At 45.6% G+C, this 27223-nt stretch overlaps 1 protein-coding gene across 1 annotated transcript in view; it reads left to right on the top strand.

The window, feature by feature from the left end:
* Window positions 1–1153: 1153 nt before the first annotated feature.
* The window catches only part of LOC147116398 (palmitoyltransferase ZDHHC1-like), a 104663-nt gene continuing 78593 nt past the window's right edge, over window positions 1154–27223 (top strand). The window contains 1 exon segment of the mRNA XM_085991282.1: window positions 1154–1245. The gene's annotated coding sequence lies outside the window, so the exon portion shown is untranslated.

Genomic DNA, 27223 nt, shown 5'->3' with positions numbered 1-27223 from the left:
CATCGTTCCTCTCTCCCCTCCACCAAACTCCATCCTTCCTCTCTCCCCTCCACCAAACTCCATCCTTCCTCGCTCCCCTCCACCAAACTCCATCCTTCCTCTCTCCCCTCCTCCAAACTCCATCCTTCCTCTCTCCCCTCCACCAAACTCCATCCTTCCTCTCTCCCCTCCTCCAAACTCCATCGTTCCTCTCTCCCCTCCACCAAACTCCAGCCTTCCTCTCTCCCCTCCTCCAAACTCCATCCTTCCTCCCTCCCCTCCTCCAAACCCCATCCCTCCTCTCTCCCCTCCTCCAAACTCCATCCCTCCTCTCTCCCCTCCTCTAAACTCCATCCTTCCTCTCGCCTCTCCACCAAACTCCATCCTTCCTCTCGCTCCTCCACCAAACTCCATCCTTCCTCTCTCCCCTCCACCAAACTCCATCCTTCCTCTCTCCCCTCCTCCAAACTCCATCCTTCCTCCCTCCCCTCCTCCAAACCCCATCCCTCCTCTCTCCCCTCCTCCAAACTCCATCCCTCCTCTCTCCCCTCCTCTAAACTCCATCCTTCCTCTCGCCCCTCCACCAAACTCCATCCTTCCTCTCGCTCCTCCACCAAACTCCATCCTTCCTCTCTCCCCTCCACCAAACTCCATCGTTCCTCTCTCCCCTCCTCCAAACTCCATCCTTCCTCTCGCCCCTCCACCAAACTCCATCCTTCCTCTCTCCCCTCCACCATTCCCTTTCGAGTGTGGGGGCGCGCAGGCGCGGCTCGGTGTCGTAACGCATCACAGAGGCACTGAGCTGGAGCGCTGAATGCGGCTGTAACCATGGGAGATGGCGCGTCGGGCGACCGTGGACCCCGCTGAAAGGTACTTGCCGCCTGGACAGTTCTTGTGACCTTTTGTCGAGCAGGAGGGTGACTAGCGCGGTTAACCGCTTGTAACCCGGCCTTACCTGCGGCGCTGGGTGATGGCGGTATCGTGCGGCAATATGAAGGGATCACCAGCTGTTTAAAGCTGCTCCCTGGGCCCGGCGGGTTATGTCGCTTCGTGCCCAGCGCTGTACTCCGGGCTGTGAATTGGAAGCGGACATTGACCCTTTGGGAGCCCGGTTATTTTTTTCGCGGTGACAAGGTTTCACGGTGCTCGCCCAGCGATTTGTATGGTAATTAGATGGACTGGCTGCTACCTGAAGGACCTTAGAGCCAGAGCTAGGCCGGAGTCACAGCAAAAGCCAAATGCACCAGTGCCGCACCACAAACCGAGGTACTAATAGTCAATGTGAATTTAATATCTCACGTGAATGTAAAGCTTGTATGTAATTCTTGGTAAATGATAAACTATACTTTGCATAAAGAACAAATTGTGATACTATATACTACTGTTGGGTGTGAAATTAAACAGTAACTTGCATATTTATGCAGTGCCTTTAATATAGAATACAAAGAACGTTCCTAGGTGTTTCATAGAGGTGTTGTCAGAATAATGGGTGTTGACCCAAAGAAGGAGATAAGGGTGACTAAAAGCTTGGTCAAAGAAGTGGGTTTTAAGGAGGATCTTAAAGAAGAGCGAAGTAGAGAGGTTCAGGGCGGGAGTTTGAGTATGATGCCTAAGCGGCTGAAGGCACGGCTGCCAATGGTTTGTATGTGCACAGGTGCACTAGTAACTTACTAATGTTAGCTGAGATTTCTTTAAGCCTGTATTTATGCTACAACTGCAGCATACATGCAAAGGCTTTGCATTGAGCCTAAAGTTATAGCGTCAATATGGAGTCCGGGCCTGACTTGACTCTGGAGGGAACCAGGGTGCAATACTTCACTCCTCTGCTCTGGAGTTGGTTTGGATTTGCATAATGGGTTAAATTTTGAGCGCTGGCAGCGAGATAGCTTGCCCATGCATATTTAAGCTTGCAACTTTTTAGTGCCTACATTGATACTACAGTTGTAGTGTAAATGTATCTGAAACGTTTTGTGCCAATGGATTACTTGACCATGGTTTTATTAATGAAACCTTTCTGGGCGAGTATCTGTTCCAGCATATATGTCAAAAGTCTTCTACATCAAAATGATTAATCTTTGTTTGTTTACAGGAGAGGGAGTTTCTTACTGTATTTAGCAAGAGATCCAACATTTTTACTCCCTTTAGTGGAGAAAGTAGTTCAACTTTACAAAGAATGAGTAGTGCTGGTTGAAAGATTGCCACATGACTGCATTGATTTAAATAAACTTTTGTTGATTTCTTGATTAGTTGATTCTCTTGTTGCCTATACAGTTTTGCAATATTGTGGATTACTGTCAATCAATATATATCGGTCACACACAGCAATCAAAAACAAAAGTTCTTCAGCTATTTACTGTGAAGTTTATCATTTATTTCAATGGCACAATATCAAATTATTGCAAAGTTTACAATAAATAACACTAATTCAATTCAAAAGAAAATTGTAAGCATTTGCAGAGTTAGGAGCTCATGGCAGGTGGTGTTGAATTTTGCAGCTGGATTTCCACCCCCTTATTTGCCTGGGCTACTGACCTGAAAAGCTTGGCCTGTGGTACATTTGATTGGGAAGTGCAAAATCCAGTGCTGCAGCAATTCCTAAACGGCTGCAGCTCACTATTAAAGGGGAAGTTGTGGTGGTGGGTACAGAGTGGATTTACTGCCCAAAATGGCACAACAGAGCCATGTGAGTAATACAGCTCCCTTTGATGCTGAAGAGTTGGAGTTCTTGATGTAGGAGGTGCACCAAAGCAGGCTGGCTCTATCTGGGCCCATGGCCACCCTGCAATAACACAGGTGTAAGGCGGAAGGTCGTCAACTGGTTCCTCGTACCTGACTTCAAACGAGGAAGTTTGTTGGTATTGGGAGCAAGGTGTGTGCTCCTCACTTTTTCCTTGTGGGGGATTATCAACCGTGGCACAAACCTGCGTTGGAAACCGCCACACCCTCTGGAAGGTGCCATTTAAACCATTGTGTACAAATAATTTGTGGACTTTTTCATGTGTGTCAAACAGCTTTGGCACACTTTTTGTTTCAAGGGTGCTTAGGAACAACAACAAAAATTGCTGAGGCAGCCAGGCTGACTTACTCCTCTGACGAAGTGTTCTGACGAAGGGTCATCGACCTGAAACGTTAACTCGGTTTCTCTCTCCACAGATGCTGCCTGACCTGCTGAGTATTCCCAGCATTTTCTGTTTTTATTTATTATTGAAGTGCTCCTCTGTTGTTAAGGGGTTTCTGAGTGGGGCCAGCAGAGGCAGAGGATAGCTCTAAAAGCCATCTACCCAGTGTTTATTCTTCAAATAATAAGTGCACCATGAAATGCCTCTGACTGCTACACATGGGGCCCTCCTTGCTGTAGTCTGGATTCTCGCAAAATCTATTCTATTGTGTCCAGTTTTAGATTACCCAGTGTAGGAAAGAGGTTAAAGCCATGGAGATGGTACAGAAGAAGTTTACTACCAGGGATGAGTGGCTTTATTTATGATGACAGACTATGAAAAATGAGGCTTTTTCACAAGAACAGGGAATGCTAAGAAGAAATCAGATAGAGGTGTTCAAAATTTAGGGGTTTTAATAAGGTAAATAGGGAAACACTGGTTGGCGAGTTGGTAACTGGAAGGCATTAAATTTAAGATAATCGTCAAAAGAACAGAGGGAGATTTTTTTAATGTATGTGACTCTTAAAACAGATTTGTTTTACAGGAAACTTTCGATTTACCGGCACCTAAATAGCCGGAAATCTCGGTTAACTGGCAAAATTCAGGAGTAGGTTCAGGTAACTTTTATTACTTGCCTTCCTCCATTTGTTGCTGTGCAAGGGTGTGGCTGCAGCTGTTGCTAAGCTACAGAGACGCTTGCAACTTGTGGCCATTGTTCTGAAGCACAGGGTTTGTTGCTTTATATGGAGCTCTCGGCTCTGTATCTTTTACTATAGCTTTCGGTTATCTGGAATTTTTGATGAACCGGCACCTCGTCGGTCCCGTCCGTGCCGGATAAAAAAAAGTTTCCTGTACTTAGCTTTCAGCCAACTCTCACCATGGCTTGACATGCCTTCCTTATCTTTATTCCCTCCTGCTTTAGTTTTCTATGCAAGTAGTTGTTGAAATTCGTTGTCACTCTTCCTCCCATGTTCCATCCTTTTCCACACTTTGTAGTCACTGTCCATGTATATCTTTGTATATCTTGCAATTGAGTTAGATATTTTCCTTTTTATTTCCTGGTGTGCACCATTGTTCCTAGCAAGCAGTCTTTCATTATACCTGTTTCCATTTAATTGTATGGGATCTGTCTCCCATCCCCTTAAAGACCTTAATGCTCTCCTAAAGTAAGTTTTCTAAGTTTGAGGCCCGTTACAGTGACATGGCAGTGAGTGAGATCCAGTTTTGTTTAACATTGAGATGAGTTTTAAAATATTTACATAGCTTTTACAGTCATAGCAATTTTTTCTTTGCCCTTGAAAAGATTATGTATATTGCAAGATACATCAGCCTGTAATTTGCGGTGAGCAGCGAAGCAAAGGCATTCGCTGGCCCCGAAGTAAGCTTTGCACAAAGATCTCACAATCTGTGTCGAGAATTTTGGTTTTTCTGATGCGTAGTTGAAATCAATGGAAGTTAATGGGGATCCCAGGCGAAGAGCTGCTGTGACGTCAGCAAGCTGTCTAAGCAGCCAATCAAAACGCAGAATTCTCAGTGAACCAGGAAATGGGTAAGCTCCTAAAATGTTAACTTTTTAAAAATGTTCGAGAGCAAAACAAAGATCGGGGCTCTCTCATGGGGGGAAAAGGCAAACCTGAAATAATGATGAAAAACTTGAAGTTTCTTAATTTTAATTTTTATTAAAATAGATAAATTTTACACTGCACAAAATTAAAATTAGTTCTTCAGGGCCATAACCTTTGTTTAGCAGTCAATATGCTGTTAAAACCTCAGTTACACCTAATCCAAATGGATCTAATTTTGAATGGGGTATTTAACAGCATAATTAGCACAGAAGAGCTGAAGTTTTCGTCAGTATCCAGGTTTGAGATTTCACTGATTGCCGGCTCGGTGGGGTGGGGTGGGGTGGGGCACAGCGCAGCCTGTGGAGGAGCAATGAACGACAGACTACAACTTCAGGAATTCCACATTAGGCTGCGCATGCGCTAAATCCTGAAGTTGCGGTCAGTTTTAAAGGTGAAAGGACGGCGAACGCTGCCAGTTAGTCGTCATTAGGACCGCAATTCCGGGCCAGTGTAATTCAGACAGGATATGCTGCTGCTCTTTTCTCGGTTATCAGTAGGTTTTGGGTTTACAGCTAGAAATGGTTAATGTCAACCATCGTTGTAGCAGATATTCTTCTATTAGAGTACTATTATAAATCCTTTGAGAAATAGTACAGAACTGGAAGTAAGTTTCAAAAGCCTTTCAGTGTAAAATTATACAGAAATGTTTGATTGAATAAGAAAAACCTTCACCTACATGTAAATTGGGCCATTGGTTTTGTTGTCTAAAACAATGCAGAAAAAATCACGCTTTTGATCTGAGTGACAGTATGTATAAAACAACTCTGGGCCTTTTCACTCCTAAAACCTGATGCATTTCTGCATTGCTGCTTTCTTTCAAATGAAAGCAGAATGTAAAACTTGCATCTATTTAATGATCCATGTAGCTGCTACTGGTGTGCATTTTTTATTAACATAATTTGTAAGTGCAGAATTACATTATAGGTCACTAACTGACAAAAAAGGATATATTTTTATTTAATGTTATTCTGGTACGTATTAATATTGATTTCAGTTGTTGCACAGAAACCTCTAAACTGTCAGCAAACTCCAATCTTTTGATGCTATACAGCAGAGTGCTGTCTCTAGCAATAAGGTTTGGAGGGAATCTGACTGTTTTCAAATACCTGCAGACATCCGGATATGTTCATTTTCTATTTTACCGACAGCTCTTTGTTGAATCTGAGAGGCGAGCTATTCAACATAATAACATGAGAAATAGGAGCAGGAGTAGGGCATTCAGCCCTTCGAGCCTGCTCCGCCATTCAATAAGATCATGGCTGATCTTCTACCTCATCTCCACTTTCCTGCAATATCCCCATATCCCTTGGTTCCCTTAATATTCAAAAATCTATCGATCTCTGACTTGAATATACTCAACGATTAAGCCGCCACAGCCCTCTGGGGTAGAGAATTCCAAAGATTTACCACCCTCTGAGTGAAGAAATTTCTCCTCATCTCAGTCCTAACTGGCCGACCCCTTATTCTGAGACTGTGACCTCTGGTTCTAGACTCCCCAGCCAAGGGAAACATCCTCCCTGCATCTACCCTGTCAAGTCCTGTAAGGATTTTGTATGTTTCAATGAGATCACCTTTCATTCTTCTAAACTCTAGAGAATATAGGCCTAGTCTACTCAATCTCTCCTCATAGAACAATCCCCCCCCATCCCAGGAACCAGTCTGGTGAACCTTCGTTGCATTCCCTCTATGGCAAGTATATCCTTCCTTAGGTAAGGAGACCAAAACTGTACACAATACTCCAGGTGTGGTCTCGCCAAGGCCCTATGTAATTGCAGCAAGAAGTCTTTACTCTTATACTCAAATCCTCTTGTAATAAAGACCAACATAAAAACATAAGAAATAGGAGCAGGAGTAGGCCAATCGGCCCCTCGAGCCTGCTCCGCCATTCAATAAGATCATGGCTGATCTGATCTTAACTGCCAATCCACTATCACAGAACCATCTCCTGCATCTAACAGAATTAGACACACGAAATAGGAGCAGGATCAGGCTACACAGCCCCTGGGCCCGCTCCGCTACCCACAGAGCCATGACCGATCCGAACCTAGACTCATGTCCAAATTCCTGCCCGCTCCCCGTAACCCTTAATTCCCTTTACTTCTAGGAAACTGTCTATTTCTGTTTTAAATTTATGTAATGATGTAGCTTCTACAGCTTTTTGGGGCAGCATATTCCATGGACCTACCACCCTCTGAGTGAAGTAGTTCCTCCTCATCTCAGTTTTGAAAGAGCAGCCCCTTATTCTAAGACTATGCCCCCTAGTTCTAGTTTCACCCATCATCTGGAACATCTTCCCTGCATCCACCCGATCCAACCCCTTCACAATCTTTTATGTTTCAATAAGATCGCCTCTCATTCTTCTGAACTCCAATGAGTAGAGTCCCAATCGACTCAACCTCTCCTCATATGTCCATCCCCTCATCCCCGGGATTAACCAAGTGAACCTTCTTTGTACTGACTCGAGAGCAAGTATGTCCTTTCTTAAGTATGGACACCAAAACTGTACGCAGTATTCCAGGTGTGGTCTCACCAATACCTTGTACAACTGAAGCAATACCTCCCTGTTTTTATATTCTATCCCCCTAGCAATGAAAGCCAACATTCCATTGGCCTTCTTAATCACTTGCTGCACCTGCATACTAACCTTTTGAGTTTCGTGCACCAGGACCCCCAGATCCCTTTGTACTTCAGTACTTTCCAGTTTCTTGCCATTAAGATAATAACTTGCTCTACGATTTTTCCGGCCAAAGTGCATAACCTCACACTTTCCAGTATTGTATTCCATCTGCCAAATCTCTGCCCACTTACTTAGCCTGTCTATGTCCCCTTGCAGGTTTTTTATGTCCTCCTCACTCACTACTTTCCCCCCCATCTTAGTATCATCACAGAATCACAGAAACCCCACAGTGCAGATAGAGGCCATTTCAGCCCATCGAGCCTGCACCGACACATATCCCACCCGATCCCCGTAACCCCTACACCAACACATATCCTACCCTATCCCCGTAACCCCACGTATTTAATCCCCCTAACACTAAGGGTCAATTTATCATAGCCAATCAACCTAACCTGCACATCTTTGGACTGTGGGAGGAAACCGGAGCACCCGGAGGAAACCCACGCAAACACGGGGAGAATGTGCAAACTCCACACAGACAGTCGCCCGAGGCCGGATTCGAACCCGGGTCCCTGGCGCTGTGAGGCAACAGTGCTAACCACTATGCCACCGTGCTGCCTTTGATATGTTACACTCGGTCCCCTCCTCCAAATCGTTAATATAGATTGTAAAGAGTTGGGGACCCAGCACTGACCCCTGCAGAACACCACTAGTTACTGATTGCCAGTCTGAGAATGAACCATTTATCCCAACTCTCTGCTTTCTGTTAGATAGCCAATCCTCTATCCATGCCAGAATATTACCCCCAATCCCGTGATTTTTTATCTTAAGCAATAATCTTTTGTGTGGCACCTTGTCAAATGCCTTTTGGAAGTCTAAATACACTACGTCCACTGGTTCCCCTTTATCCACCCTATATGTTACTTCCTCAAAGAACTCCAGCAAATTTGTCAAACATGACTTCCCCTTCATAAAACCATGCTGACTTTGTCCTATTAAATTATGATTATCCAAATGTCCTGTTACTGTCTCCTTAATAATGGACTCCAAAATTTTACCTACCACAGATGTTAGGCTAACCGGTCTATAGTTTCCAGCCTTCTGTCTACTGCCCTTTTTAAATAAGGGTGTTACATTAGCAGTTTTCCAGTCTGCCGGGACCATTGCCGAGTCCAGGGAGTTTTGGAAAATTATTACCAATGCATCCACAATCCCTACCGCCACTTCCCTCAAGACCCTAGGATGTAAGCCATCAGGTCCAGGTGATTTATCCGCCTTGAGTCCCATTATTTTACCGAGTACCACTTCCTTAGTGATTTTGGTCGTGTTTAGCTCCTCCCCCCCCTTAGCCCCCTGTTTGTCCAGTGTTGGGATATTCTTAGTGTCTTCTACTGTAAAGACTGATGTAAAATATTCATTCAGTGTTTTTGCCATCTCCATATTTCCCACCATTAATTTCCCGGTCTCATCCTCTAAGGGACCAACATTTACTTTAGCCACCCTTTTTCTTTTTATATAACTATAAAAACTCTTACTATCTGTTTTTATATTTTTTGCTAATTTACTTTCATAATCTATCTTCCCTTTCTTAATCAATCTTTTTGTTATTTTTTGTTGTCTTTTAAAGTTTTCCCAATCCTCTATCCTCCCACTAGATTTGGCTGCCTTCTATGCCCTTGTTTTTAGTCGAATACTATCCTTAATTTCTTTACTTAGCCACGGATGGCTGTCTTTTCTTTTACACCCTTTTCTTCTCAGTGGAATATATATTTTTTGGAAGTTGTAAAATAACTCCTTAAATGTACACCACTGATCATGTATCATCTTACCCTTTAATCTATTTTCCCAATCCACTCTACTCAATTCCGCTCTCATACCTTCATAGTCTCCTTTATTCAAGCTTAGCACGCTTGTTTGAGATCCAACTTACTCACCCTCTAATTGAATATGGAATTCAACCATGTTATGGTCGCTCATTCCAAGGGGATCCTTTACCAGGACATTTTTAATTAATCTTGTCTCGTTACACAGGACCAGATCTAAGGTTGCCTGCCCCCTGGTCGGTTCAGTTACATACTGCTCAAGAAACCCATCCCTAATACACTCAATGAACTCATCCTCAAGGCAGCCCTGCCCAATTTGATTTGTCCAATTAATATGATAGTTAAAATCCCCCATAATTATAGATGTTCCCTTATTACAAGCCTCAACTATTTCCTGATTGATACTCCATCCAACAGAGTTGCCACAGTTCGGAGGCCTATAGACTACGCCCACTAGTGTTTTTTTCCCCTTATTATTCCTTACCTGCACCCAAACTGTTTAATTATCCTGATCTTTTGACCCAATATCATTTCTCTGTATTACAGTGATTCCTTCCTTTATTAACATAGCCACCCCACCTCCCCTTCCTTCCTGCCTGTCCTTCCTGATCGTTAAATAACCTGGTATGTTTAATTCCCAGGCATTGTCACCCTGCAGCCATGTTTCTGTAATGGCCACAAGATCATACCCATATGTAGTTATTTGTGCCATCAACTCATCTATTTTGTTACGAATGCTACGTGCATTCAGATAGAGAACTTTCAAAGATGTTTTGTGACACTTAGTTCCTGCTTTTGCCCTTTTTATTACTTTACCTTTTACTCCATACCTTCTGCCCCTTCCTGACATGCTCTGGTTTTTAATTTCCCCACTGCTACCTAAGTCTATGACCTTCTCTGTTATCATTTGTATTATTTGCTCTCTAGGAACCTCCCCCCCACTAGTTAGTTTAAAGCCCTCTCTACAGCCCTAGTTATATGATCCGCCAGGGCTCTAGTCCCAGCACTGGCCAAGTGAAGCCCGTCCCAACAGAACAGCTCCCTCCTGCCCCAGTACTGGTGCCAGTGTCCCAGGAAGCAAAACCCATTTCTCCCACACCAGTCTTTGAGCCACGCATTTAACTCTCTAATTTTATTTGTCCTAGCCAAATTTGCTCGTGGCTCAGGTCATAATCCAGAGATTATTACCCTTGTGGTTCTGCTTTTAAATTTGGCCCCTAGCTGCTCAAACTCCCTCAGCAGAACCTCCTTCCTTGTCCTATCTATGTCGTTGGTACCAACATGGACCACGACAACTGGATCCTCCCCCTCCCACTCCAAGTTTCTCTCCAGTCCAGAGGAGATGTCCTTAACCCTGGCACCGGGCAGGCAACACAGCCTTCGGGACTCTCGCTCTTGGCTGCAGAGAACTCTATCTATCCCCCTAACGATACTATCCCCTACCACTACAACATTTCTTTTAACTCCCCTCACTTGAATGGCCCCCCGCTCCACGGTGCTGTGGCCAGGTTGCTCATTCTCCCCGCAGTTCCTGTTCCCATCCTCACAGGGAGTAAGAGCCTCAAACCTGTTGGACAAGTGCAAGGGCTGCGGCTCCTCCAACACTACCTCCTGGATCCCCGTACCTGCCTCACTTCTAGTCACACCATCCTGACCCTGGCCACGGACTACATCTGAATTAATTAATCTAATTGGTGTGACTACCTCCTGATACAGAGTCCAGGTAACTCTCCCCCTCCCTGATGTGTCTCAGTGTTTGAAGCTCGGACTCCAGCTCTTCAACACGGAGCCGGAATTCCTCGAGCAGCCAACACTTACTGCAAATGTGATCACCGTGAGCATCAATGGTGTCCACCAGCTCCCACATATTGCAGCAGCAACACATCGCCTGATCTCCCATTCTATGTAATTAATTAAATTTATTAATATTATTCTTAAATACTCTCTGCCTCGATTCTAGATGGTGAATATCACACCTTAGAAACTATAAACCAAGGAGATTTAAGCTTAAAAAGGGAGAAATACTTACCAACCAATCACTTACCCGCTTTGTGGTGACGTCACACCTTGAATACTTTTTACCTCTCTCCTTCCCTGAGATTGGAGATTGGTACGCCTACCTGAGCCTCTGGGGCCTCTTGTAGTCGCTCTGCCGCTCAGCTCCGCCTCCACCCGCTGCCGATGCCGCACTGAGGCCTACCTGAGCCTCTGGGGCCTCTTGTAGTCGCTCTGCCGCTCAGCTCCGCCTCCACCCGCTGCCGATGCCGCACTGGGGCCTACCTGAGCCTCTGGGGCCTCTTGTAGTCGCTCTGCCGCTCAGCTCCGCCTCCACCCGCTGCCGATGCCGCACTGAGGCCTACCTGAGCCTCTGGGGCCTCTTGTAGTCGCTCTGCTCCGCCTCCACCCGCTGCCGTTGCTTTCCTAATTGCTTGCTGTATCTGCATGTTAACTTTCAGTGATTCGTGTACAAGGACACCCAGGTCCCACTGAACACCAATATTTCCCAATGTCTCTCCATTTAAAAAAGCCTCCTTGCATCCTCCTCACAATTTACATTCCCACCCAGCTTTGTATCATCAGCAAATTTGGATATATTACATTTGGTCCCCTCATCCAAATCATTGATGTAGATTGTGAATAGCTGAGGCCCAAGCACTAATCCTTGCGGTACCCCACTAGTTACAGCCTGCCAACCCGAAAATGACCCGTTTATTCCTATTCTCTGTTTTCTGAACATTAACCAATCCTCAATCCATGCTAGTATATTACTCCCAATCTCATGAGCCGTAATTTTGTTTAATAACCTGTTGTGTGGCAACTTATCGAATGCCTTCAGAAAATCCAAATACACCACATCCACTGGTTCCCCCTTATCTATTCTGCTAGTTACAACCTCAAAATGCTTAACAGATTTGTCAAACACGCTTTCCCTTTCATAAATCCCAATTTATCCCAAATCACAGATATGTCCCGCCTACTCCATTCAAGTTCTATAAAAAGTCTTCCTGCGAGTTTAGCAGTTGGGCTGGTTCTCTAATAAAGAGGTTAATTAAACCTCCTCAAAAGAAAAAGCAAGCTGAAGAATCATCTCTGGTTTGGTAGTGTCCTTGAGAAAAGGAGTTTGAAAGTTTAGAATTACTGTAGACTTGAGGAATCCTATATATTGTAGTTCTTAAGTACAAGAGATTAGATGATTTCTTAGAGTTGCTACCTGCTATTTTACCATACCAAGTCATTTAGATCATTGCCCTACATAAATATATCAGTGTTATATCACTATTATTTGTCTGTTCAATGTTTATTTAATAAATTGGTTCACATTGTTAAGCAAGGTTTATATTCACTTTTGAAGACTGAATGGAAATCTTATTGCAGCATAAGATTACCCAGCACCTAATAACCATTACCAAACAGGGTTTGATGTTGTTAACCCAGGCATGTTACCAAAACCTTTCCTAGAGTTCCAAGGAAAGATGCACGCTCTTGAAGCTTTAGGGAATTGAGACTCACCCAGGAGATGGTCTGAAACACAAAAGCTGATATAATCTATGATAACATGATGCTGCTTGACCTGCTGAGTATTTGCAGCTTTTTCTGTTTGTATTTCAGATTTCCAGCATCCGCAGTATTTTGTCTTTGTATAATCCATGATAAAATTGTTTGAAAAGACCCAAACATGTGACAATAACAAATGCTTCAAATAGTTACTTCATAATCCAACCAATCCTTTTGAAACATACAATTGAAACATACAATTAAAAGAAAGAACTTGCATTTATATAGTGCCTTTCATTACCTCAGGATGTCCTAAAGTGCTTTAAAGCCAATGAAGTACTTTTGAAGTGTAGTCACTGTTGTAATGTAGGAAACTCAGCAGCCAATTTGAGATGGCAAAGTCCCACAAACAGTAGTGAGGTAATGACCAGATAATTTGTTTTAGTGATGTTGGTTGAGGGATAAATACTGACCAGAACACCTGAAACACTCCTATGCTCTTCTTCGAATAGTGCCATGGGATCTTTTGTGTTCACCTGAGAGGGCAGACAGGTTTAACGACAGCACCTCCAACTGTGCAGCATTCACTCAATACAGCAGTGAAGTGTCAACCTAGATTTTTGTGCTCAAGTCCCTCGAATGGGACTTGAACCCACAATCTGCTGACTCAGATGCAAGAGTGCTGTCACGGAGTAGAGATTACAATGTAAATATTGACATACCCCTGCCTCTTCCCCACCCACCCCCACCCTCCTAACTACTGAAAGATAAGTGTCAGCTACCCAAAGGAAAATGCTGCAATAAATGCAGAAGACAGGTTGTATTCAAATACAGCAAGTAGACCAGCAAACAAATGTTTACAGCAGAAAAGCAGGCCATTTGGCCCATCATGTTTTTGCTGGCTCTTTTATTAGAGCAATCCAAAAACAATCCCACTGCCCTGCTCTCTCCCCATAGCCCCGTATCTTCCCTGCTTCAAATATTTATCCAATTATCCCTTAAAAGATGCCATTGTCTCGGCCTCAACCACTCCCTGTGGCAAAGCATTCTGTCCCCCAACAACCCTGAATATAGACATTTCTCCAAACTCTCTCCTTACTCTCTGACAATTTTAAATTGATGACCCTTCATCATTGACTCCTCAACCAGAGGAAATAGTCTTTCCCTATTCACCCTATCAAAACCCTTTGTAATTTAAAAAATCTGTATTAAATATTAACTTTTCTGCTTCAGTGGAAAGTCTCAGTATCTTAAGTCTCTCCTCATAACTATAGTTTCCCAACCATGGCATAATTCTCATAAATCTACACTACGCTCTCTATGGCTTTAATGTCCTTTCTATAATGGGGCACCCTAAATGGCACCCAGTATTCTAACTGTGGCCCAACCAATGATATGTACAAATATATTACTTAACTAGGAGTCAAAGAAGCAACTGGTACGTTGAGGAAGTGATAACTATGCAATGATGATGCACGTGCAACTTCTTCATATATCGAGGACTACAGCCCATTTTACAGGTGGTGATTTCCATGCTCGGCCATGAAGCAAGTTAGCAAAGCTTGTCTTTATATTACAGAAAAAATGAGAGAATTTGATGCCCTATGTTTCCTTCAATTTTTTTGGGTGCGTGGCCCCTTTAAAGGGCTGCGCGGCCCATTCAAATTCCCGCGCATGCGCGATTTTTCCTATTGTAAAGCCGGCAAGCGGCCTGCACAGGAGCTCCAGACTGCAGCTTAAAGGTAACATTGTTAGGATCCCTTTGTGGGGCTTCTCGGGTCTAAGATACCAATTTGAAAATCTGTGTTTACAGAGACTCACTGACTAGAATTTAAACAGTATAGGACAAGGACTATTAATTAATGCACTTTAAACTGCAATGGTAACATAAAGATAAAACTATAATGACTGTTTTTTGCCAGTGTTAATTGTTTTCCTTTGAATTTCTTTGTCACCTTAAGTAATCAGGCAGCATGTGAATGCCTCTAACATGCTACTGGTAAATGTGCTGCATTTCACTTTAATTTGTATCCAGTAAACTTCAAATGCATAGCTTATTTGGTGTCAGTTTTCCAGATAAATGTCATAGTTTGATAGAATGCTATTAATATAATGGTCAAGTTTGTGTGTTTTATACCAAATCTGGGGTTAAGGTAGTGTTGTCCTTGAACAACGGCCCAACCAATCCCCATCCACCACCACCCTCCTCCGCCTGGCCGTACTTGTTCTTGCATTGTACAACTTTTCCGTTAGCTCTACTTACCTTCTCTAAATAAAAGATGTTGCTTTGTGAACCCGTATGGGCCCTAGCTATGCCTGTCATTTCCTGGGATATGTGGAGCATTCTTTGTTCCAGTCCTAGTCGGGTCCCCTCCTTGACCTCTCTCTCCAGTACATTGATGACTGTGTCGGTGCCGCTTCCTGCTCTCGCCCTGAACTGGAAAATGTTATCAACTTTGCCTCCAATTTCCATCCTTCCCTCGCCTTCACCAACTCCTCTCCAACTCTTCCCTTTCCTTCCTTGACTTCTCTCTCTCTCTCTCTCTCTCCATTTCTGGGGATAGAATGTCCATCAATGTGTACAATAAGCGCACCGACTCAGACAGCTACCATGAATATACTTCCTCCTAGCCCGCATCCTGTAAGGACTTTATTCGGTTCTCCCAGTTTCTCCGCTGCATCTGTTCCAACAATACCACCTTCCAATCAGTGCTTCCGAAATGTCTTCCTTTTTCCTTAGCCAAGGATTCCCCTCCACTGTGGTTGATGGGGCCCTCGACCGTGTCCATCCTATTTTCCGCACTTCCACCCGCGCCCGTTCCCCTCCCTCCCTCCCAGAACCATAATAGGGTCCCCATTGTCCTCGCCTTCCACCCCACCAGCCTCTACATTCAATAGATCATCTTCCGCCACCTCTAGCGTGATGCCACCACCAAACACATCTTCCCCTCCCCTTTCAATATTCCGAAGGGACCATTTCCTCTGCGACACCCTGGTCCGCTCCTCAATCACCCCCTTCCCATGGCACCTTCCCGTGCAAGCGCAAGAGATGCAACACCTGCCCTTTCACCTTCCTTTCCACTGTCCAGGGCCCCTTACACTTCTTCCAGGTGAAACAGCGATTTACTTATACTTCTTCCAACTTGGTACACTGAATTAAATCGCTGTTTCGCCTGGGTCTCACAATGTGGTCTTCTCTACATTGGGGAAACCAAACACAGATTGGGGGATCGCTTTGCTGAACATCTCCGTTCAGTCCGTAAGTGTGACCCTGAGTTGTCGGTTTCATGCCACTTTAATTCTCCATCCCACTCCCACTCTCGCCTCGCTGTTCTTGACCTCCTACACTGTTCCAGTGATGCTCATCGCAAGCTCGAGGAACAGCACCTTTCTATTGGACTATTTACAGCCTTCCAACCTTAACATCAATATCTGTATGACCATGGCCTATTGCATATCAGCAAATTCAAGAAAATAGCACATGCAGAATTGCATGTATTGCAATTATTGTAAAACTTCACTTTAAAAAGTGAATTACATTTAGATGCATTCTAATAGGGTGCTTTAGGAAAGCTAGGCACATGCTGTGGGGTATTTAATAACTTCAAGAACTAAATGATTGTGGTGTGGAGATGCCGGAGTTGGACTGGGGTGGACAAATGTAAGAAGTCACACAACACCAGGTTATAGTCCAACAGTTTTATTTGAAATCACAAGCTTTCGGATCGCTGCTCCTTCGTCAGGTGAAGTGGAGAGATGCATAAAGACACAGCTTATATAGTCAGAGAATAATGCCAGATGATTACAGGTAATCTTTCTAACTGCCATTTATCACACCTCGGCAGAGAGATAATCACAGCGATCAAAGGTGTGAATGGTGTCCAAACAGGTTAGTCAGGAAAACATTACATCAAAGAACAATGAGATGGGGTCACAAGGGGCCAAATGTTGCAGATGCTGGGGTCTGTATGAAAAACAATAAAGCATTTTTTTTTTGCTGGAAATCACAGCAGGTCAGGTCCGGCCGGACCTGCTGTGATTTCCAGCAACAACAAAAAAATGCTTTTTTGATTTTCATACAGACCCCAGCATCTGCAACATTTGACCCCTTGTGACCCCATCTCATTGTTCTTTGATGTAATGTTTTCCTGACTAACCTGTTTGGACACCATTCACACCTTTGATCGCTGTGATTATCTCTCTGCCGAGGTGTGATAAATGGCAGTTAGAAAGATTACCTGCAATCATCTGGCATTATTCTCTGACTATATAAACTGTGTCTTTATGCATCTCTCCACTTCACCTGACGAAGGAGCAGCGCTCCGAAAGCTTGTGATTTCAAATAAAACTGTTGGACTATAACCTGGTGTTGTGTGACTTCTTACATAAATGATTGTGGTGCCAGGATAGTAGATTCCCCTCTTGTGAAGAAAGAAACCATGACCAAGTTAGCAGTCAAATAAGCACAGCAGCGATGGATATTTTAGCTTTCAGAATCCACGGTGTTAATGTTGACACTTTTTATTTTAATGGCAGCAAATAGAAATGCTTATTGCTTCAGTTTTCCCTCTTGGTGAGGTTCTGTTAACCTCACCAGCAGAAACCTCACCAGCAGAAATCTAGCCAGTCAGGATTTACCAGTAATAATCTTTATTTTGGGCTCTCGAGGGACTTAAAAGAATGAATTTGCATTTATATAACACCTTTCATGACCTCGGGGTGTCCCAATGTGCTTTACAGCCCCCACACTTTTGAAGTGTAGTCACTGCTGTAATATAGGAAACGCAGCAGCCAGTTTGCGTACAGCAAGGCCCCACAAACAGCAATGAAATAAATGACCAGATCGTCTGATTTAGGTATAAAAACAGAAGACGCTGGAAAAACTCAGCAAGCCAGGCAACATCCGTGGAGAGAGAAATAGAGTCAACATTTCAGGTCGAAACCCTTCTACAGAACTGAGAGAAAAAAAAGGCAGGAAATGAAACCGATTAACAGGCCAGTTTGGGGGCTGGGACATGGGGGAGGGGATGAAAGAACAAAAGGGAAGTGACGAGACATTAAGAAGTATTCAATACGAGACGAGATGGTAATAGACAGGTGAAGAGACTAAAGATGGCTCTAGATGAAGTGTGAAATGCACTGGCAGAATGAGAGACAGCTGCCTTGCGGGAGCGAAAAAAGGAAAAGGCACAAACCAGCCTTGCGGGAGCGAAAAAAGGAAAAGGCACAAACCAAAGGTGTGGATAAAAAATCTGATTTAGGTGTTGGTTGACGGATAAATGTTGGCCAAGACACCGGGAGATTTCCCCTGCTCTTCTTCGAAAAAGTTCTGAGGAACAGGATAAATCTTCATTTAGAAAGACACAGATTAATCAAGGACAATCAGCATGGATTTGTTAAGGAAAGGACGTGTCTGACTAACTTGACTGAATTTTTTGAGGAGGTAACAAGGAGGGTCGATGAGGGTAGTGTGTTTGATGCAGTGTATATGGATTTTAACAAGGCTTTTGATAAGGTCCCACATGGCAGACTGGTCACGAAAGTAAAAGCCCATGGGATCCAAGGCAAAGTGGCAAGTTGGATCCAAAACTGGCTCAGAGGCAGGAAGCAAAGGGTTGATGGGTGTTTTTGTGGCTGGAAGACTGTTTCCAGTGGGGTTCCACAGGGCTCAGTACTAGGTCCGTTGCTTTTTGCGGTATATATCAATGATTTAGACTTGAATGTAGGGGGTATGATTAAGAAGTTTGCAGATGATAAAAACGGCTGTGTGGTTGATAAGAAAGCTGTAGACTGCAGGAAGATATCAATGAACTGGTCAGGTGGGCAGAACAGTGGCAAATGGAATTCAATCCGGGGAAGTGTGAGGTAATGCATTTGGGGAGGGCTAACGAGGCAAGGGAATACACATTAAATAGTAGGACACTGGGAAGTGTAGAGGAACAAAGGGACCTAGGAGTGCATCTCCACAGATCCCTGAAGGTAGCAGGCCAGGTAGATAAGGTGGTTTGGAAGGTATACGTAATACTTGCCTTTATTAGCCGAGGCATAGAATACTAAGAGCAGGGAGGTTAAGCTTGAACTGTATAAAACACTAGTTAGGCGACAGCTAGAGTACTGCGTGCTGTCACCACATTAAAGGAAAGATGCGATTGCACTAGGAGAGGGTACAGAGGAGATTTACGAGGATGTTACCTGGACTGGAGCTTTTAGCTACGAGGAAAGATTGGATAGGCTGGGTTTGCTTTCCTTGGAATGGAGGAGGCTGAGGGGAGACTTTATTGAAGTGTGTAAAATTATGAGGGGCCTAGATAAAATGGACAGGAAGGACCTATTTTCCTTAGCAGAGGGGTCAGCAACCAGTGGGCATAGATTGAAAGTAATTAGTAGGAGGTTTTAGAGGGGATTTGAGGGAAAATTTCTTCACCGAGTGTGGTTGGGGTCTGGAACTCACTGCCTGAAAGGGTGATAGAGGCAGAAACATTCACCATATTTAAAAAGTGCTTGGATGTGCATTTGAAGAGCCGTAACCTACAGGGCTACAGACCAAGAGCTGGAAAGTGGGATTAGGCTGGATAGCTCTTTGTTGGCCGCGCAGGCACAATGGGCCAAAATGGCGGCCTCCTGTGTTGTAAATTTCTATGCTTCTATGAATAGTGCCGTGGGATCTTTTACATCCAGCTGATAGTTCAGCACTCCTTCAGTACTGAAGCACCAGTTTAAATTATGCACTCCAGTCTCTGGAGTTGGGCTTGAACCTACAACTTTCTGACTCGGAGGCGGGAGTGCTACCACTGAGCCAAGGCTGACACCTAACAGCCATTTAACTCGAAGATTAATGCCCTTGGTCATTAATTTATGTGCAGAGCATGGAAACTTAGGAAATCAAGCACCCCAGCAAAGTTCTGTGATTCATTTCCAGGTTATGAAAGACTACGTTATGGATTTATGGCACTAGAACCTGTTCTTGTGCGTTCAAGCAACCTTGGAATTTTAAAATCAACAACAAAGCAAAAATTGCATTTCAGGTTTTAAAACTTATGTATCTGCTGGAGTAGTTTACATTGAAAATTATATTTAAATTAATTTCCTGATTAGTTTTTGCCTGTTTTGTATTTGTAATGATGTGGCGGAGCCACTGAATGACTGGGCAACTGTATATAATTCCCTTTAACGATGTTCTAACACCAGCCTAAGCCGGTACCATTGTGTTAGACATTATTGTGTTTTGTATATAGTGTTTGTATGTACGGGGCGTGGCCCCTTTAAGAGCGCGGGAAAACGCGATGACGTCACGTCGCAAACCACGTGACTGCCCAGGCAGTCCTCGTGGAATCTCCATCTTAAGACCTGTTTTCGTGGTTCTCCTGTTTCGATCTCAACAAACGGTTCGAACTCATTTAGTCTTACATTAAAGACCTGTTTGTTTGATCTCCTGAGTCGACCTCAGTTATTAGTTAGGAATTCGACGATTCCTACATTGGTGACCCCATTTTTTGTGAACGTTTTTCGCAAAAAGAACACAACATGGAGGCCAACGCCGTTTCGCTGAAGCTACCGCAGTTCTGGGAGCAGCAAGCGACCTTGTGGTTCATTCAGGTCGAGGCCCAGAGGGACATTATTGTGGATCAGACCAAATATCTCTGTGGTCTCCGCACTCGACGGCTCTACCGCCTCGTGGATCATCAGCCTCCTCGAGGACCCTCCAACGGAGCGCAAGTATGAAACCCTCAAGGCGCGGTTGCTGCAAGTTTCGGGCTCACTAAATCGGAGCGCGCCCGTCGATTGCTCGCTATGCCCGGCCTCGGGGACTCCAAGCCTTCGGAGTTGATGAGCCAAATGCTCTCACTCCTGGTCTCGGAACCGGAATGCTTCCTTTTCCGTGAACTATTCCTCAGCCAGCTGCCTGAGCAGGTGCAAGCTGCCCTGGCCAGATCCGAGGTGGAAGATTGCGCGGCACTCGCGGCAGAGGCGGACAAAATTTTCGCGGTAACGCAGCAGTACTGCACCGCCACGAGGCGCCCATCCCCCACAGACGCCGCCCCAGCTCGTCAGCCTGCTGGACTGTGTTTCTACCACTCGCAGTTCGGCGCGAAGGCGAGACGTTGCCGCCCTCCCTGCAGCTTTCCCCAAAAAAATAAACAACCGCGACTACTGAAGAACGGGTTTAACGGGCGCCCTGCGGCCGCCATGGCGATCGGCAACGCGGGCAAGTTGCTTTTCATCACCGATACGCTCTCTGGTCGTCGTTTTTTGTGCAACACCGGAGCGCAGTGCAGCATTTTACCCGCGTCCGCCCTCGATGTGCAGGCAGGGAATCACGGCCTCGCCCTTGAAGCGGCCAATGGCGGAGCAATTCGGACCTTCGGCAGACGGCGAGTGGAGGTGTGCTTCGGGGGGCAACGTCTTCACTGGGAGTTTGTTACAGCCAAGGTTTCTCAACCCATTCTTGGTGCGGATTTCCTGTGCGCCAACAGCCTCCTGGTTGACGTGAAGAACCGGCGGTTGATCAACGCGGCAACTTTCAATTCTATCCCTTGTTACCGCAGTAACACTACATCGCGCACCATCGCCTGTGCTTTCCCGACTCCTGACGAGTTCGCTTGTCTGCTCGCCAAATTTCCCGACCTGACAAGACCCACGTTCCCCTCCACAGTCACGAAACATGGTGTTGAGCACCAGATCACCACCAACGGCCCCCCCCCCCCCGGTCTACGCGCGAGCCTGGCAAGCTGGAGGTCGCAAAGGCGGAGTTCGCGACCATGGAACGGTTAGGGATTATTCGCCGGTCGAATAGTCCCTGGTCTTCACCCCTCCATATCGTCCCGAAGCTTGATGGCGACCATGCGGCGACTAACTACGCCTAAACGACGCCACCACTCCTGATCGGTACCCGATTCCCCACATCCAGGATTTCTCTGCCCATTTGGCAGGGAGCATCGTCTTCTCGAAAGTCGACCTCGTACGGGGCTACCACCAGGTCCCAGTGCATCCACAGGACGTTCAGAAGACCGCAGTCATCACCCCATTTGGCCTCTTCGAGTTTTTGCGAATGCCGTTTGGGTTAAAGAACGCCGCCCAGGCTTTCCAATGCCTGATGGACTCCGTGCTGCGGGACTTCAAGTTCCTCTTCGTCTACCTGGGCGATATTCTCATTGCCAGTCCTACTAAAGAGGAACATATCTGTCACCTACGCACCCTTTTTCGACGCCGCAGCCAACACGGCCTGACTATCAACCCAGCCAAGTGTCAGTTTGGCCTGCACCAAATTGATTTCCTGGGGCATCGCATCACCGCAGAGGGAGCGGTTCCTTTACAAGCGAAGGTAGAGGCGGTGATATCCTTTCCACGCCCGCAAAACATTAAGGCCCTGCAGGAATTCCTAGGCATGGTAAACTTTTACCACCGTTTCATGCCTAAGGCAGCACTACTCATGCAGCCCCTGTACAAGGCCCTCAAGGGCAAGACTGGCAAGAACCCGGTAGACTGGACGGATGACATGGCCCGAGTGTTCGCAGACACCAAAAGCGCCTTCGCCAACGCAACCATGCCGGCGCACCCGCTGCCAGGAGCCACTATCGCCCTCACCACCGACGCGTCAGACTATGCAATCGGCGCCGTGCAAGAGCAGTGGGTGAACGGGACGTGGCAGCCGTTGGCATTCTTTAGCCGTCAACTACGGCGGAACGAGAGAGCATATAGCATGTTCGACCGGGAGTTGCTCGCCCTTTTTCTGGCCATCCGCCATTTTCACTTCCTCCTGGAAGGACGTCCTTTCACCGCCTTTGTGGACCATAAGCCACTAACTTTTGCCATGGCCAAGACCACCGAACCGTGGTCATCCTGACAGCAACGTCAACTGACCTACATATCCGAATTCACCACGGATATACAGCACGTGGCCGGTAAGGACAACCTGGTGGCAGACTGCCTTTCCTGCGCGACCGTCAATACGGTTCATTTGGGCATCGATTACGCCCTCATGGCAGCGGACCAAGCCTCAGACCCAGAAGTGCAAGCCTGCAGAACGGCCGTCACTGGCCTCCGGTTGGCTGACGTCAAGTTCTATTCGGCAGGTACCACGCTGTTGTGTGACTTCTCCGTACGGGACCCTCGCCTGGTCGTGCCGGTCGTCTGGCGCCGTAAAGTGTTCGACGTCATACATGGTTGTCACACCCAGGAATGAAGGCCTCTCAGAAGCTGATGTCAGCGAAATTCGTATGGCATGGCATGCACAAGGATGTCCGTGACTGGGCCAACACCTGCGTGGTCTGCCAAAAGGCCAAAGTACAGCGCCACGTCAAAGCTCCGTTGGCCACGTTCATGGTTCCGGAGCGACGTTTTGACCATGTCAATGTGGACCTGGTAGGACCACTCCCACCCTCCCATGGCTTCTCACACAGCCTCACCATGGTTGACCGCACCACCAGATGGCCGGAGGCGGTTCCCCTGTCATCCACTACTTTGGCGGACGTGGCCAGGGCGTTCATTTCCACCTGGGTTGCCCGTTTTGGAGTGCCCGCAGATATTTCTTCTGACAGAGGACCGCAGTTTTCCTCCGAACTCTGGAATGCAGTGGCCCAAGGACTCGCTGTCAAATTGCACCGCACCACGGCCTACCACCCACAGGCGAATGGCCTCTGTGAACGCTCCCACCGATCACTGAAAGCCGCCCTGAGGGCCAGCCTCCAGGACGCTGGATGTACAGACAAGCTACCGTGGGTACTGTTGGGCCTTCGCACGGCCCACAAGGAAGACCTTCACTCTTCATCAGCGGAGCTGGTGTACGGTCAGCCGCTGTGAGTCCCGGGGGATTTCCTGCCAGCATCGACGAAGCCATGGTCCGCTTCTGACCATCTTACTAGTCACCAGGAGGCGGCCAAATGCTTCGCACCGGTGCCCACTTCGCATCATGGGCTGCAGAGTTCGCACGTTCCCCTGGAGCTTCACAAGGCTGAGTACGTCTTTATTCGCCACGATGCTCATAGGGATCCACTCAAGGCCCCATATACTGGTCCCTTCCGCGTGTTGGAGGCAGGGGACAAAACCTTCACGGTAGATGTCGGTGGTAAACCGGACCACATTTCGGTCAATTGCTTAAAGCCAGCACATCTGGACCTCGACCGCCCCGTCGAGACAGCACAACCGCCGAGACGAGGTCGGCCACCCATCGCCGTTACAGCAGACCAAGCGCAACCGCCCGCCAGCCGCCCAACGGCCTCCGCCTCAGGAGTACAGGAGTCGTTCTGACGGGCTCATCAGACCACCTCACCACTTGACTTTGTCCGTTAAAGCGAATTCTGGGGGGGCGCATGTGGCGGAGCCACTGAATGACTCTGGGCAACTGTATATAATTCCCTTTAACGATGTTCTAACACCAGCCTAAGCCGGTACCATTGTGTTAGACATTACTGTGTTTTGTATATAGTGTTTGTATGTACGGGGTGTGGCCCCTTTAAGAGCGCGGGAAAATGCGGGCAAACGCGATGACGCCACATCGCAAACCACGTGACTGCCCAGGCAGTCCTCGTGGAATCTCCATCTTGTTAAGACCTGTTTTCGTGGTTCTCCCGTACCGATCTCAACAAACGGTTCGAACTCGTTTAGTCTTGCATTAAAGACCTGTTTGTTTGATCTCCTGAGTCGACCTCAGTTATTAGTTAGGAATTCGACGATTCCTACAATGAATTATTTTAACATCCAAACTGTGAGATTTTGATTTCCTCTGAGTGAGAATAAAATGTATAGCTAAGTAGCGATTTGGATCTTTTTAACAGTTCATTGCTCATCTGTTTAAAATGCTTCAAAAGCCCAGGTGCTAGCCATTTAAAGTGCTGATGAACACAGTAAACTGTTTTAAAAACCCAATCCTAATTGGTGGGACAGATACCTAGTTTTCAGTGGCGTCTGTACTCCCCAGCAAGCTTCTTCCTGAGATATTTAACATAGCAATTGCAACAAAATCTACATCTGCCAAAGACTTCAGCTGCTTCATTGTTCAATTAACTCCAATTTAGCAGGTGAGATTATAGAATCATAGAAATTTGGCCATTCAGCCCATCGTGTCTGTGTCGGCCGAAAAAGAGCTATCTAGCCAAATCCCACTTTCCAGCTCTTGATCCATAGCCCTGTAAGTTACAGCACTTCAAGTGCATATCCAAGTACTCTTTAAATGCGATGAGAGTTTCTGCCTTTACCACCCTTTCAGGCAATGAGTTCCAGATCCCCACCCTCTCTGTGAAAAAAGTTCTCCTCAACTCCCCTCTGATCCTTCTACCAATTACTTTAAATCTATGCCCCTAGTTATTGACCTCTCTGCTAAGGGAAATAGGTCCTTCCTATCCCCTCTATCTAGGTCCCTCATAATTTTATACACCTCAATTAAGTCTCCCCTCGGCCTCTTCTGTTCCAAAGAAAACAATCCCAGCCTACCCAATCTTTCCTCCTAGCTAAAAATTGGAGCTGTAACATTTAAAGGCGCAGAGTCATCCAGGCATAACTACTATTACAGTATTTACTAGTTATAAAATTAACATTTATTTAAAATAAATAATTGATTTTTAAGGATTCATATTGAGAAAGCTCATTATTTTCAGTGCCATGGTGCAGTGTTTCCATTCAGCATTGCTGATGATCATGGCATTGCTGTGTTTATTTTTTTTCCCTTCGTATACATCTACCATTTTACATCTTAGCAGATACTTATGCTGAACAAATGAGGTCATCATACTGTTAAAATTTGTTTTTACTGTGTAATAGATTTTTTTTTAATTAGGAAATTAAAGAGAGGCTATGTGTTTAGTGGAAGTTGTTTTGGACACCAGAATTTTTCTTTTTGAATCTGTCACCAGTGCCAGAATTGTGCATTAAAGGGGATGATAATGTGATGCATTCAAGCCTGTTGTGAGAGCAGCCTGTATGGAGAGGTCTACATACCTATAGCGACAGTAAGTTAGGGAGGAGAAAAGCTGATGCACAAGTCACAAGGTGCTTTCTCATCACCTTCTGGGGATTGCACTGTCACTGGCAGAGACCAAGTTACTTAACTGCCTTACGTGACAGCGTGGAGGGAAGTTTCTTTAGGAAGGCACAAAAATAAATGAGATATAGGGAGGAATGAATATGAAAGGATAACAAGCTCTGAGTTTAAGTGTGGCTAAAGCTTTTTACAAGCTCCAAAAGGCAAATGTGCCTCAATATGCATACTGCAAAATTCATGCTGAATGTGCAATTTTTCTTAACTAAAAAGCGTACATGTATTACAGGTTTGGAATATGGGATTTAATCCATTTTTTGCAAAGCATCACCGAAGGCTATTCATCTGAGAGAAGAAATCCCTACTCCTTTCAGTTCTCCACATGAGGCTCCCATGGCGGGGTGGCAGATGGGGTCACATGGCAGTATGGGACAGGCTTGATGGACCAACTAGTCTTTTCCTGTCCTTTATTTTTGTATGCACTAAATCCCATTCACCCATCACTCCTGTGCTCACTGACCTACATTAGCTCCCGGTCCACTAACACTTCGATTGTAGAATTCTCATCCTTGTGTTCAAAGATGCTGCTTAAAACCTACCTTTGACCAAGTCTAAATGTCTCCTTCTTTGGCTCGTGTCTGTTGAATCCGTGAATCTTTAGGTAGTGTGTCCTTCAAATAATCGACAGAGACTGCAGAGGAACAATCAACAGGTGTTTACTGGATGAGGGTTGCTCTAAAACTAAACAGTACAGATCCCTACTCAGGGTTATATACAGGTGTGGTCACTGCCGGTACTACAGTATACAGGAGCTGTAAAAAGTAGTTCTCCCCTTAAAGGCACATACACTACAGTGTCATTTTTTGTCTGATTTACGTTCCTGTGAATTGCCTTGGGACGTTTTCCTATGTTAAAGGTGCTATATAAATGAAAGTTGTTGTTTGTATTTATGCAGTACCTTTCACATTTTCAGGCTGCCCCAAAGTCCTTCATAGTGAATGAATACTTGTCACGATATGTAGGCAAATATGGCAGTCTTGTCATCGAAAGGACCGTACCTCTGACAATGCAACACTTCTTGGTACTGCACTGAAATGTTAACATAGATAATGTGCTGAAATCCTGGGATAGGGTTGAACAGATGGCCTTCTGACTCTGAGGCGAGAGTGCTATCACTGAGCCAAGCTGAAACTTGGGGAAAAACAAAGGGTGATGTCTTAATAGGTTTTGTGCTTTATTGTGATTCAGACAATCTTAGAAGTGTCTGGAAGGGCGCTAGTCACCTCAAGGTGGTGAAAATGTTCCAGTCAAACAAGATGTCAATTTGGAAATCGGGTCTTATAGAACTCAGCTGGCTGGCTATCAGGCCCTGGGCCTCCCTGATTAGAGGCATTGGGCCAGATTTTGATGTAGCTGGTCATCTAATTGTGTCGGCTGTTAGACTTGCCACTGCATCCGACAGCTCAAAACATTTTTTCCCACTAATTTGTTGAAAGTACAATCTGATAACGTCGCAGCGAGGGGAACGGGGCATCGGGGACCTGAGTGAACAG

This window comes from Somniosus microcephalus, chromosome 6 (genome assembly GCF_052327205.1).
Source record: "Somniosus microcephalus isolate GS21.2 chromosome 6, FLI_Smic_1.0, whole genome shotgun sequence".
Taxonomy (NCBI): domain Eukaryota; kingdom Metazoa; phylum Chordata; class Chondrichthyes; order Squaliformes; family Somniosidae; genus Somniosus; species Somniosus microcephalus.
The sequence above is the reverse complement of the archived record's forward strand: the minus strand, read 5'-3'. Positions and strand labels throughout refer to the sequence as shown.